The following is a 14241-nucleotide window of genomic DNA, read 5'->3' as shown; positions in this document are numbered from 1 at the left end:
TATGGTGATGTCCAGAGAGGTTCCCTAAAGCTCTGCTTCAATCTTCATAAATCCAGCTTATAACACAAATGAATCAAATGCTGCTCCCAAACTTTGCCTGGAGGATTGCGCGGATAAATCCTGGGCACTTTCACTGAGATTGAGAGAATTTAATCGAGCAGCGCTCCCTCACTTCCCCGCGCGACAGACCAGCGATGTTTGCTGGGAGAGCTTCACCCTCTTTTCAAATATCGATCTTGGATAAAGGACTCCCAGAGAAAGAAAACCGTGTGGTAACACCAAATGTCTGGGACTACTCGAAGGCTTCTGGTTCGTCGCAGGATGAGCTGACTCATTCCTCACTTTATTTCAGACAGCCTCAGGATGACAGATGGCCCTACGGGGAACCGTTTTTATAACAAAAGAACCCCCCCGAGAGGAGAGGTTAGTCTAACCAGAAGGACACGGGTTTAGGACAACAGAAACAGTGTGGGAATGGGTTGGTTGAGCCCCAGCGTCCTCTGAAGAGTGTGAATCTGTTTGTCTGGAGATCCAGCAGATTCACCACGGGGCTTCTTGGTGTGTTTTTCAAAGCCGTTTTCTTTTTTTGTTGCTCTTGCTCCCGGATTCCTCGAGTGAATAGCGTGTTCCAGCAACACCAGCACCTCAGCTTTGCAAAACCCAGCGCCAGACAGCGATGTGCGACTTCATCCGTGTGTGCGCGCTGTGGGAAACCCACAACCACTGCTTTGGTTGAAGTCCAGAGGCCGGGTGTTCGGCAGGGGCTGGAATGCTGCGGCTTTAACCCTTTCGGCTGTTCTCCGCAGCCAGGACCAGCCCCGCGCTTCCTCTGGAAAACACGACAGGTCACGGAACCACCTCTCTGGTGCAATCCTGCAGCGAGCGCATTTTGACCTCACCACCAACTCTAACCTGCACCATTGACATCAATGAAAGAACGGTTGGGCGCGCGTTGAGCCGCGCTCCAAAGAGCAAGCGGAGGAAATGAAAAGGTTTGCAAAGGCTGAGACATTGCACCCGCCTCGCAGGTATTGATCGTGCTGAAACATGCTCAGCCTATATCATAGAATCATAGAATGGTTTGGGTTGGAAGGGACATTTAAAGGTCATCTGTGGGCCTGTGTGAACCTCATGAAGTTCAACAAGGCCAAGCGCAGGGTCCTGCGCCTGGGTCGGGGCAATCCCCGGTATCGGCACAGGCTGGGGATGGAGGGATGGAGAGCAGCCCCGAGGAGAAGGACTTGGGGGTGTTGGTGGGTGAGAAGCTCAACACGCCCCAGCAACGTGCGCTGGCAGCCCAGAAACCCCCCACAGCCTGGGCTGCATCCCCAGCAGCGTGGGCAGCAGGGCGAGGGGGGGATTCTGCCCCTCTGCTCCCCTCGGGGGAGACCCCCCTGCAGCGCTGCCTCCAGCTCTGGGGCACCGACAGCAGAAGGACACGGAGCTGTTGGAGCGGGGCCAGAGGAGGCCCCGGAGATGCTGGGAGGGCTGGAGCCCCTCTGCTGTGGGGACAGGCTGAGAGAGCTGGGGGGGTTCAGCCTGGGGAAGAGAAGGCTCCGCGGAGACCTTGGAGCCCCTTCCAGTCCCTAAAGGGGCTCCAGGAAAGCTGGGGAGGGACTCTGGATCAGGGAGGGGAGCCATGGGACGAGGGGGAAGGGTTTTAAACTGGAAGAGGGGAGATTGAGATGAGATCTGAGGAAGAAATGTTTCCCTCTGAGGGTGGTGAGCCCCTGGCCCAGGTTGCCCAGAGAAGCTGTGGCTGCCCCATCCCTGGAGGGGTTCAAGGCCAGGTTGGACGGGGCTTGGAGCAACCTGGGCTGGTGGGAGGTGTCCCTGCCCAGGGCAGGGGGTGGCACTGGGTGGCCTTTAAGGTCCCTTCCAACCCAAACCAGTCTGTGATTCTATGATCTAGTCCAACCCCACTGCCATGAGCAGGGACATCTTTAACCATATAAGATTGCCGAGAGCCCCATCCAACCTGGTCTGGAATGTTTCCAGGGCGATATATGGGATATATGGGAGACAGCAGAGGGAGAATCCCTGGCTCCCGCAGAAGCTGGGAGCGTGTGAGGTGGGGAACTGCCTGGCTGCAGTGGGGCAGAGCTGCCTCTGCTGCTCGGGGACTCACGGTGCCGGACGGTGCTCGTCCCCCCCGGGGACAGCCAGCCGCACCTCAGCCTGCGCCCGCTCCCTCCCCGGGCAGGGGCAGCGAGGCAGAATGCGGGCGACCGGTCTGAAGGCAGGAGCAGGAGGGGGTTGGGGGGTGTCGCCGCTCTCACCATGCCCCACACAGGGCGCAGGCTGCAGGATCCCCAGTGTGGGGCAGGTAGAGCTGGAGGGGGAGCACGGGGACAGGGCTTGATGCCGCCTTCGTCATTTGGCCAGGGTGAATTCTCATTTTATCTGGTGGATGGAGCGCACCTGAAGACAAAACCTCTGTCCTACAGCGTGCATTCAGGGCTTTCGTTATTTTGCAATAGATTAATACATAACTCACTTTAAAGCATCGCATGCATTTTTCTGTAAGATTAATACCAAATGTCTGATTGAATTTTTAACCCATTTATGTAATTTTTTTTTTAACAGTCTGGTTTAATTTGATTAGAAATTCCAGCCCCTGACACTTTTGATTTATCGTAATTAATTTCGTAAGCAAAGACCGAGCCAGCTGCTTTTGCTGGAGCGCTCCTGCTTTTAGGAAGAAGGTTGTGGGAATTGCGTGAAGACCTTTGTGTTCTGCCCTTGCTCCATCCTGTGGTCTGTCTAACGAGGATTCTGCCCAATTGTTACTACCAGAATTTCCAAGGCTGGAGCGAAGAGCGGAGGCAAGAGGCGCTGCCTGTTTCCTCCTGCGGGCGCGTTGAAGAAATCCCATTTACTGGCAGGGAAGCCAAAGAGAGCAAAACCACAAGCCCTGCGTTTATCAGCGCAGATAAACGGTGCCTGCGCGCCCCCGGTTTATTTTGTACAGGGCACTTTCCGTGTCAGGAAAGCAAAGATAACTCCGGGTGTCGGTTTTTGCATGTTTTGCCAGGTCCTAATATTAGCTGCGGTTTGCCTGCCTACAACAAACCCTGATTGATCCGTCTGTAAATATTTAGCCAGCGACCCCCCTACCTAGCAGTCAAGCCTGGTGAAAGAAATCTTTCTCCTTTCTAGGTCTTTTTCTCTCAGGAGGAGGAATGTCATCTTCTTGTCCTGGCCTGTAGAGATGACTTTGGCCATGCCCGTACCGTGTTTGATGCCCAGCTCTGGGCCGCGGTTGCTCACCCGCAGTCGTGCCGGCTCTCCCCTGGGGACAAGCCATGGGAAGGAACCCTGGAGGCGTTTCTCTCCATCTCTCCTCACAGGTGGCAGTAGGGATGAGGACTGTGCCAAGCTGGGCTCCCTCCACCAAGATCATCCTTCTCCTGAGGATTTAAAAATGAAAGGTATCACAAAGGGGGGTTAAAGCTCTGGGGTTTGTGAGGGTTATCTTGTCTTACGGGCAGGGTTTTCACTGGGAAATAAAGGGAGGGAGGGAGGGAGGGAGGGATGGATGGATGGATGGATGGATGGATGGATGGATGGATAGATGGAAGAACAGAGTAAGACTTTGAAAGTAGGAGACCCTCAGAGTTGTGGGGGAGAACGCAGATGCCGATGGAGGTAGCACTGGGCTGAGGAGCTGGGTGGGAGCCTGGGGACATCAGGAGAGGAGAAGGACACCCAGAGTCACAACTGGATAAAGCACTGGAGGTGAGACGCCTCTAGCTGGGCTGTGGCTGATGTTGTTTGCTTTTTTGCCTTTCGGTCTCTCGGTAGCTGTTCCCACCACGTATGCGAAATAGGAGAAAATATGTGAATGTTTCTAACATTTTATCATATTTCCAATCTCAGAAAATTAGTAACTCCCATTAGAATTGCACGTGGTCATTTTGTTACTTTGCACTACAGCAGCGCTGAAAGGAGCTGGTGGAGTTCCCAGGGTGGGTGGCAGAGGTGCCTGGGCAGGATGACAGCCTGGAGCGGTGCAAGAACCTGGGTGGGGGAGTGGGATGTAGCAGCCAAGTAAAGAATCACAAAATCACAGAGCAGTTTGGGTTGGAAGGGACGTTTAAAGGCCATTTAGTCCAATCCCCCTGCCCTGGGCAGGGACACCTCCCACCAGCCCAGGTTGCTCCAAGCCCCATCCAACCTGGCCTTGAACCCCTCCAGGGATGGGGCAGCCACAGCTTCTCTGGGCAACCTGGGCCAGGGGCTCACCACCCTCACAGCAAAGAATTCCTTCCTCAGATCTCATCTCAATCTCCCCTCTTTCAGTTTAAAACTGTTCCACCTCATCCTATCACTACACACCCTCGTAAAAAGTCCCTCCCCAGCTTTCCTGGAGCCCCTTTAGGGACTGGAAGGGGCTCCAAGGTCTCCCCGGAGCCTTCTCTTCCCCAGGCTGAACCCCCCCAGCTCTCTCAGCCTGTCCCCACAGCAGAGGGGCTCCAGCCCTCCCAGCATCTCCGGGGCCTCCTCTGGCCCCGCTCCAACAGCTCCGTGTCCTTCTGCTGTTGGTGCCCCAGAGCTGGAGGCAGCGCTGCAGGGGGGTCTCCCCCGAGGGGAGCAGAGGGGCAGAATCCCCCCCTCGCCCTGCTGCCCACGCTGCTGGGGATGCAGCCCAGGCTGCGGGGGGTTTCTGGGCTGCCAGCGCACGTTGCCGGGGCGTGTTGAGCTTCTCACCCACCAACACCCCCAAGTCCTTCTCCTCGGGGCTGCTCTCCATCCCTCCATCCCCAGCCTGTGCCGATACCGGGGGTTGCCCCGACCCAGGAGCAGGACCCTGCGCTTGGCCTTGTTGAACTTCATGAGGTTCACACGGGCCCCTTTCTCCAGCCTGTCCAGGTCCCTCTGGATGGCATCCCATCCCTCAGGCACGTCCACTGCACCACTCAGCTTGGTGTCGTTGGCAAACTTGCTGAGGGTGCAGCAAAGGTGTTGGTGATAAAGCAGATAAAGAAATCCATTAAGAGGATAGGCAGCATGGCGGCTCCCCATCACTGCCGCGGCTCCTGGTGGGTCTGGGAGCTGGGAGCTGAGCAGACATGGAGCTGTGGTGACCTTCTTGCAAGGCAGGGGGACGGCCGCTTTGCAGAAACGGGGTGGAAGTGCAACACAGCAGGCAGCAGCTGCTGGTTTTTAATTCAGACCATCTGAATGCCTGTAAGAGGAGAGAACTTATCGACTGCTCGGGATTTCTGAAGGTTCAAGTGGAGGACAGGGGCTGGGATGAAAGGGGACATTCCAGAAGGGAGGCTCCTCAGCAGCAGGCGCTGACAGCTGAGCCTCCTCGAGGGCTGCCCATCCCGGTGCTCTCAGGGCTTCCTCTGCTCTCCCACCGCAGCTCTGGACATGTTCCTCTCACAGGCGGCGTGTCCACGCTACCCACCGTTAGTGGGTGTGATGGCTCCAAATGTTTCAGCCTCGCAAGAACCCGGAGCAGCTCTTCCCGACATGGTTCGGGACTGCGCAGGGGCAGGGGGAATCCTGAACGCCTCGCCGACATGGACCTCAGGATGTTTTGTAACAAGATTCCAAATTATGGCATTCAAGAGCGATTGCAGAGCTGAAATGCCTGAAGCAGAAGTTTGCGTTCAGGCCCACGCTATTTGTCCGTTTGAGTTTGTTCCAAAGGCTACATCTGCAGCGCTGGGAACAGAAATGCTTCCAAGCCCCTGGACCGGGAGAGAGCCCGTGTTCTTCACCAAGGCAGGACCCGAAGGTGACGGCTGCGCTCAGCCTGCCAGGGAAACACGCTGCTGTGCAGGACGAGAGAAGAGGGATGGTGTCCTCTAGTCACGGCACCGGAAAACACCGCCCATTGCAGCACCCCCTGCCCTGCCTGCCAGACCCTGCCCGGGTCTTTCTGGAGAAAAGGAGGCTGAGGGGAGACCTTCTCGCTCTCTACAGCTCCCTGAAAGGAGGGGGTAGCCAGGGGGGGTTGGTCTCTTCTCCCAGGGAACAGGCAATAGGACAAGAGGAAATGGCTTCAAGTTGCGCCAGGGGAGGTTCTGGATGGATATTAGGAAAAATTTCTTCAAGCATTGGAAGAGGCTGCCCAGGGCAGTGGTGGAGTCGCCATCCCTGGAGGTATCTAAAAGCCGGGCAGACGCGGTGCTGAGGGACATGGGTGAGTGGTGGGTTTGGCAGTGCTGTGTTGACGGTTGGACTCCATGATCTTAAAGGTCCCTTCCAACCTGGATGATTCTGATTCTGTGATCTCCCACTCACCCAACCGTGCTGCCCACCTCAGCCTCCCCCTGCCCCTCGGCCGAGGCTCTGCTCCAGCTAACACACCAACCCTTCACACCCCCACCCTTGCTAAAGGGCATCATTTGTTCAGCCTCATTTGGCCTCACTGCCCAGCAGAGATCAGTCCCAGTGTGCTGACAAAACCTTGTCTGAGATGCAGGAGTACAGATGCGACGTTGTGTACCTTCCTACCCACCCTATGTACTGAGGAGAGAGGGTAATGGACACGAAAATCATAGAATCATAGAATGGTCGAGGTTGGAAGAGACCTTTAAGATCATCGAGTCCCACCACCAACCCAACACTGCCCAACCCACCACGGACCCATGTCCCTCAGCACCACGTCTGCCCGGCTTTTAGATACCTCCAGGGATGGCGACACCACCACTTCCCTGGGCAGCCCCTTCCAATGCTTGATAAACCTTTCTGTGAAGAAATTTCTCCTAATATCCATCCTAAACCTCCCCTGGCGCAACTTGAGGCCGTTTCCTCTCATCCCATCGCCTGTTCCTTGGGAGAAGAGACCGACCCCCCCTGGCTACCCCCTCCTTTCAGGGAGCTGTAGAGAGCGAGAAGGTCTCCCCTCAGCCTCCTCTTCTCCAGGCTGAACACCCCCAGCTCCCTCAGCCGCTCCTCACAAGACTCGTGCTCCAGACCCCTCACCAGCTCCGTTGCCCTTTTCCAGACACGCTCCAGCCCCTCAATGTCTTTTTTTGTGGTGAGGGGCCCAAAAGTGGACACAGCACTCAAGCTGGGGCCTCACCAGTGCTGAGTACAGGGAGATGGTCACTGCCCCAGTCCTGCTGGCCACGCTGTTCCTGAAACAGGCCGGGATGCTGGTGGCTTCTTGGCCACCTGGGCACACTGCGGGCTCATATTCAGCCGCTGTCGACCAACATCCCCAGGTCCTTTTCCGCCCGCAGCTCTCCAGCCGCTCTGCCCCAGCCTGTGGCGTTCATGGGGTTGGTGTGACCCAAGTGCAGGACCCGGAACTTGGCCTTGTTGACCCTCACACCGTTGGCCTTGGCCCATCGATCCGGCCTGTCCAGACCCCTCTGTGCAGCCATCCTGCCCTCCAGCAGGTCAACACTCCCACCCAGCTTGGTGTCGGTCATTTATAAAGCATTGCAATTTGGGGAGGAGGAAACTTTGAAACACGATTAAGCCAATCAGGTTTTGTCTAATTTTGGCCAATCCTATGGACTTCAAAAATTGCTAACTAGATTAATTCTTGTAAATGAAGGCGCTCGTACCCAGAATGCCTTGTGTCTACGTGCGTTCTCCTGTGGAAAGAGCACACCAGCAGATGTACTGGAATAAAATCAAGGCTTTCAAACGTGAGGAGCACTGCGAAGTGCTGCTGCAACGCGGCAGTGAAAGGTAAGCCACCAGGTCGCTTGGCTGAACAGTAAAGCCAAATTCTTTTTGCCAGGCGTCATGCTTGCAACAAGCCACGTATTATTTTGGAATGACCTGCCCGCCACTGCTCAGAAACCCAGCAAGTCAACGTGGCTCTTGGATTCTGCCTGCCGCTTCTTAGCTTGGGAGCATATAACATAAACCGCCAGGGATCTAATAATACTTACTAGCATTTTACCTGCATTGTGTCATGTAGTGAAATTACAGCGGGATGTGACAAGACTGGCTATCTAAGAACAAAGTCCTCTTTATACACAAAGCAAAACCTGCAGAGCGAATATTGGCTCTGGCTCCTCCTTCTCCCGAACTGCTTCAGTCCTGATCTGCGTTAGCTGCCAGGGACGGGCGTCTCCGCTCGCTCCTCGGGTACTCATCTCCTCACATCAGGGAAGACAAAGTCCCTCCAGAAGCTAGTCCAGAAATCCAGCACAATTTCTCCCCGCAAAAAAGCACTGGATATGTAGATCTAAGTGCTAACGAATGAAAGTTGTAGCTGGGAAGTATTTCTGACAAATGGCTACAATGAATTGAATTAGAGCCAGCTCCCCCAGAGGAAGCTGTTGCTCATTTTGGGCTAAGGAGTTACCAGTTAAAGCAAGGAGTATTCACTCAGAGTAGTACTGTCAACCTCTCAACTTCTTAGAATCCATGAGCTCGAGCTCTCCAATGTATATATAAAGAATTCTTTTTAAGAAAGCAAGATTTGAATTTTTCATTTACTGCTCAACTCTCAGAGCCGAGGCTTAAAAAAAAAAAACCCCACATGGATATTGTAATATCCTGACGAAGATTTTGTGCTTATTTTCTAATATGGCCTTTATGATGTGCGATGCTGTAAGGTTTATGTGGGTGGCAACTCTGCTTCTGATGCAACCTGTGACTCTCAGAAAAGTGATTTTTAGAGAGCTGAGTCTGGAAACCCTTTAAGCCCCCTGCCCAAAAAGGAGTCATCGTTACAAGAGAAATCCTGTAATCTACAAGAAAAAGAACGCTCAAATTTCTTTGAACTGAGCAGCCGAGGCCCAAAACCAGAGGCTGCTTTTAATAATCTTGGCTTTATCTTTCCAGCGCTCATTTCCCCTTTTTATACGCTAGCGCTGGTGCCTCTGCAGAGAATCTGATGAAGATTCAGCTTCACGGAAGTTGGTTGGTGAAGTGCTGAAATCCTCAGATGACCTCCACAGCGGAGAGGCAAAAAATCAATGTTTACTCGATATTCCTAACCATAAACGAGCAAACGATAGCTACCCCTAGCCCTGCTCCGTACACACCCAACTCAGAGCGAGAGCTCGTTCTGAACAGGACACGCAGCTGTTAAAATGCTGACATGTGTTTCCTGATGATAGACCAGAGCCAAAAAGCAGAACTTGCTCAGAAAGACAAGCAATTTGATCATATTTTGGCAAAGATAAGAGGAAGCTGTACAGAAGCATATTCCCTGCAGGGGCCAAACTCCGATTAATTGGAACTGCTTGGTATTCAAAAGAGCTGATGAAAAACTTTTGCGAGCCGCTGAGGCTGCTCGTTATTTTTCACCGACACAAGCCATGAATATGCCATTCAGTTGAAAGGAATTACATCAACGTTGTGTAACCGAGATCAGGATCAGACCCATTCTACAAAGGCCTAAATTTGTTTGTTTCTGTATCTCCCACCCCGGTGAGATAACAAAACCAGCCTATTTATTTCCAGCGTTGGGATTCATTTCTGTGGACCTCTTCTGGTGTCTTTTAACACCAGGGAAAGCCATGTGCCAACCTTATACAAGTAAGGGCTTCTAAGGGCTCCGAGACAGGGCTGCAGCGCTAGGCTGCTTTGCTAACCTTGCTCAAGTTCAAGTCTGGCTGTGATACAGGGCTTGCTTGAAGTTATGTTATGCAAGAGGATGAGATAAGACGGCACATTAATTTTTAAATCTATCCATCTAGGTGTCTTCATCTCTTCCTCAATGAGAAAGGGATATTACAAACCTACTCCTATTGAGATACACATAAGGAGAGAGAGGATATTTATATATTTATGCAGGATATTTATAAAACATCAGCACCTGAGCACTTCAGTCTGTGCACTCTACAAAGACAGAGCCTACTGTTTGAGTTTCCAGTATATATGTGTACAGAACACGTAAATAATGAGAGAAAAGTAGTATCAACTGTTTTACATGGGACTGAAACCAAGGAGCCACGAAATTTGTCAAGGATCATAAATCAGTAGCAGAACTGGAAATTAAAGCAAACTACCTTAAGTAATTCTTTTGGTTTGGGCAGGAAAGTCCTCTGAGATCTGTCGATAAGAGCGTGTATAAAGCACTGTTATTCCTAAAGCAACATCTTTAGCTATGTGATATCCAAAGAGTTGAAGAAGTGAATTTTTCCACATTAAGTGCCATAATTCTGGGTGCAATACTACTTCCCTTTAGTCTACGGCATCCCGCAGCAGCTCGCGGGCTGCAACACGAGTCTGTCCCGCAGAAGAGGTGGGTTCCTTGCCTTGTGTTTACTCCAAGGCAGCTCAAGGGTTAAGGCCCGGAGTATGCAAGTCACAAAGCATGCTGTGTCTCATGTGTGGGAGTAAATGTCATATCCCACTGCACAGGGTATTTATAGAACAGCACTGTTTGGGAAGTGAAACTTTTTAATGGTGAAGTTTTCAACCAGTTGCTTCAGGTTTAAGTTCTGAAGAATGAAACAGCTGAGAACCCCGTTTTACGCTTTCTGGCTCAAGTTGGCTCTGAATGTTACAGCGAAACACATGGGGTCTGAGCCCGGTTACCTTGGGTTTAAAGCTCCAGTCTCTCCCACACTAAAGGAGCGTTTCTGCAGCTGACACATCAATCCTGCGTCCCTGCCGGAGGACGGAGCACTGCTTGCCATCCTTCCCCCCACTACCTGGTGGAGGAGCTCTCCCCACGCAGGAGGTACACCGCGGTCCCCCCGCCAGGGTCACCCTCAGGCAGGCGTGCAGCTCAGCGTGCCCTTCTCCTGGCAACCTGGCTGGCTTAGCACCCCGAAACCCCCGAGTGACCCCACACGGGTGATCCAGCGTCGCTGCCCACGGCCTGACACCGAACTTCAACACAAGAGGTGACCCTCTTTTCAAGGGGAGACCTTGAACGGAGAAGAACAGTAACACAGGCTGAAGCTGGGTTGGTGGGATGAGGCTGAAGATCAGCCAGGGGGGTACGAGCTGTCCCCACCTCTGGATCCAGACTGAAGCTCCCACTGCCAAAGTCCCACCTGGCTCAAGTTCTTTACAACTCCCTACTTGTAACACACTGCTCTTGACTCGCACGCATGCATCAAGCCCTAAACTTTGAATAACAGATCGAAAACTCCAAGTTAAAAGCTTTTTTTTTTTGATCAGCGGTCACAGAGTAGATCACCATAATTAAGCCAGGCAGGAACAAAAGGCCTTTTGTGAAACCAACTGTGCTCTCTGAGCTGTAACTATAATCACAGCACACATTCCGAGAAGTAGGTCTTGACATTATTGGGTCACCCAAAGGAAGGGCTATGCATATTTTTGCACCAATTATTAACGCAGCTATTTGTGTTAACTCTCCAAATCGAGTAACTGATACACCAATTTACACAAATAGGAACACAGCTACATTTGCATTCGCTCCATTCGTACTCACGTTGAGAACTACTTGTGGGTTTTATTGCCGCAATAGAAACCGGAGCTTGGCTGTACGTGTCCCTGTCACTACAAAGAAGGGGCAGAGCAGAGGTCGGGCAGCCAGCGCCCGTCTCCCAGCCTTGCCTTCACCAGCCAGGTGGGTTCTGCCCCATGGGTCGGACACGCGGGGCTCTCGCTACTTCAAACACGCTGTTTCTGCTGGAGAGGTGTCAGAAGCGCTCTGCCAGATCGGTACGTGCTCCTGTTACTTACAACTAATGGACTTCTCGCATCTTTGAGCTATTACTGTACGCCACGAATACTGCTTGCTTACTGCAGCAGTCATCATTACATTATTTACACTTGGTTCGTGCTTTCAAGACATTCTTCACAGCTTCAAGAGTGACAAACTTCTCTACCGGTAAGCTGATTGAGACCATTGAGTCATTTCACATAACTTAACCACAAAAGAAACGCAGACTATTCTGGATTTCAGTACTGAATCCAGGCTTGTAACAGGTTCCACGTGTGCTCCTCAAACTCTCAGTCCCATCCGCCTTCTTCAGACAATAATTACAGAATGGAACTTCAATGGAAATTGCGGCTCATTCAAAACCCACAAAACTAGCATTAAGGTCCACTGTATTTTGTTAAAAGTTTTATTAGATCTTCTTTCCACTGTGATAAAAATGTTGAGGTCATAAATACCTCTAAAAGCAACCTTATGATAACCTCAACTACTCTGGCAAAAATAACCTAATGACGACTCCCCCAGATTTTTAAAAGCAGAACTTGTCAAATTATTTCAACTTCTGAAAAGCACTGCCTTGCCTTGTAAAAATTTCTCTCGTTGTTCTGTATCTTGACTAGCAGATACCTCACATTCTTTAAGCGAGCATAAACTATCAAGAAAGGCTGAAAAAGCTGTGACCAGTCATCACCATAACTCCTTCCTCACTTGAGGTTTTCCTACTGCTTGAACACAAGGACGATTCTTTACTCGGGGGATGTTAGAGATCGGGTAGATCTCAGGTTCTGCCACCGTAATACCTGCTGCACAAGTGCAGGAGCACATAGAACATGACCCCCACGCTGAAGCTCCAGTCTCTCCATACACCCCACTCAGAGCTGACCACGGCTCTGCTCTTCCAGGAAGCACTAAAAAACACCTGTAGTAACTGGCTACCTCCATGCGAGAGCTGACCTGATGACAGCATCCCCACCCCCAGCATTTTCTATTTCCACTTTTAATCATTTCCTATTTCTACTTTTAATCATTTCCAAAAGTATTAGAGTAACCTGCAGAATAGCCTACTGACTATAACACACCATGTATGACACTGACCTACTGTGACATGTTCATTTAACTCTGGTTTTGTGCCACAACCGGGCAACAACACGCTATAGCTCTATTCTCTTAGGAAAGAGCTCTCATGACTGAGAAGTTCTCTCCAAACTACATGAAGAAGAGACACCTGTATGGAGCCAGTCTGTCCTGAAGGTGAGGGATATGGCATCCTGCTACTGCGAATTGCAAGACTGCTCCAAGCACCCTCGCGGTGGTTATCATACACAGGCTCTGCCACAACTGGGAGTCGTCCTTATGCATGGGGCAAAGCATATAGTACGCCACCAGGAGCCCAAACCCAGAGGGAATAAGCAACTATGTCAGAGCCCTTTCTTGACAGTTCTGGAATCATTACTTCTGAAATTATTAATTTTCCATGGCCCCCAGCCCTCGGAGCCAAGGGCCAGGAGTTACCCAAACTGACCCCTGCCTTTAATGTCAAAGCAAAAAATGATGCTACTTGGGCAAATTAGAATCTGAAGATTTAACTATCACTTACTGGGGAGCATCAAAGACTAAATGAGGGGGGGAAAAAAAAAAACTATCAAAGTTATCACAAATCACAGAATGGTTTGGGTGGGAAGGGACGTTAAAAATCATCAAGTCCCACCCCCTGCCCTGGGCAGGGACACCTCCCACCAGCCCAGGTTGCTCCAAGCCCCGTCCAACTTGGCCTTGAACCCCTCCAGGGATGGGGCAGCCACAGCTTCTCTGGGCAACCTGGGCCAGGGGCTCACCACCCTCAGAGGGAAAAAAACTTACACTGCTCAAAAATATCTCCACAGGAGGGCTGAAACCCTTCCAGTCACCTCCACAGCGCCTGGGGATGAAGGCTAATCATCCTCATCTCTCCCATGGCCTTGAGGCAGCTCTGGTATCAGATGCAGACAAGCCTTCTTGCAGCTGGTAAAAGGTAACAGAGCCTTAGAACAGGGAATGAACAAAAAAAAAAAGCAAACAGAAAGTCTCCGCTTCTTCAGCCAGTGGCTGTTTAATTTGTAAGAACCAAAAGAGGTAGCTCTGCTCTTCTCATTTAAAGCTATACACCCCTGCAGCACCCTCACAGGCAAAAAAAACTTACTAATTTCTCTCAGGAAAACCTGTAGAACCGCTACAGTTTTACACCAGCGCCCTTCCTGAAGCAGGGGCCGCAGGGCCTCCCTTCCTGAGGCGGCGGCGGGGCCTGGGGGAGGCGGCCCAGCGTGGGCGGCGGAGCGAAGATTCCCTCGCTCCACCGATCACACTGGGCCGCCTCCCCCAGGCCCCGCCGCCGCTCTCGGGTCCCCGGCACCGGTCGCGACAGAGACGACGATCGTGAAACGACCGGCGGCCGCTCAACGGTCGCCCGGCGCGCGCGCCCCGCGCCTGCGCACGGAGTGCCCCCCGCCTCCTTCCCGGAGCCCCGCGCGCATGCGCAGTCGGGAAAAGCGTCGGCGCCGGGAGGAAGCGGGGAAAATGGCTTGTCAGGAAGCCCCGCCCACTTCTGGGAAACCCAATGGGCGGGGGCTGGAGGGCGTGGTCTCACCTCAGGCGGCGCGTCGATTGGCGGTAGGGCGGTGGAAGGGGCGGGGCCAGGG

General features: G+C 52.3%; 1 long non-coding RNA gene across 1 annotated transcript; it reads right to left on the bottom strand.

The window, feature by feature from the left end:
• Window positions 1–1900: 1900 nt before the first annotated feature.
• Window positions 1901–13822, bottom strand: LOC128919138 (uncharacterized). The gene is made up of 3 exons (XR_008469839.1): window positions 13746–13822; window positions 13427–13567; window positions 1901–3410 (listed from the first exon to the last, which is right to left on the bottom strand). It is a non-coding gene; the product is annotated as an uncharacterized LOC128919138 (long non-coding RNA).
• Window positions 13823–14241: the final 419 nt, after the last annotated feature.

Source organism: Rissa tridactyla, chromosome 19, assembly GCF_028500815.1.
Source record: "Rissa tridactyla isolate bRisTri1 chromosome 19, bRisTri1.patW.cur.20221130, whole genome shotgun sequence".
In the NCBI taxonomy this organism is placed as follows: Eukaryota; Metazoa; Chordata; class Aves; order Charadriiformes; family Laridae; genus Rissa; species Rissa tridactyla.
This window is presented reverse-complemented; position numbering and strand designations above follow the sequence as displayed.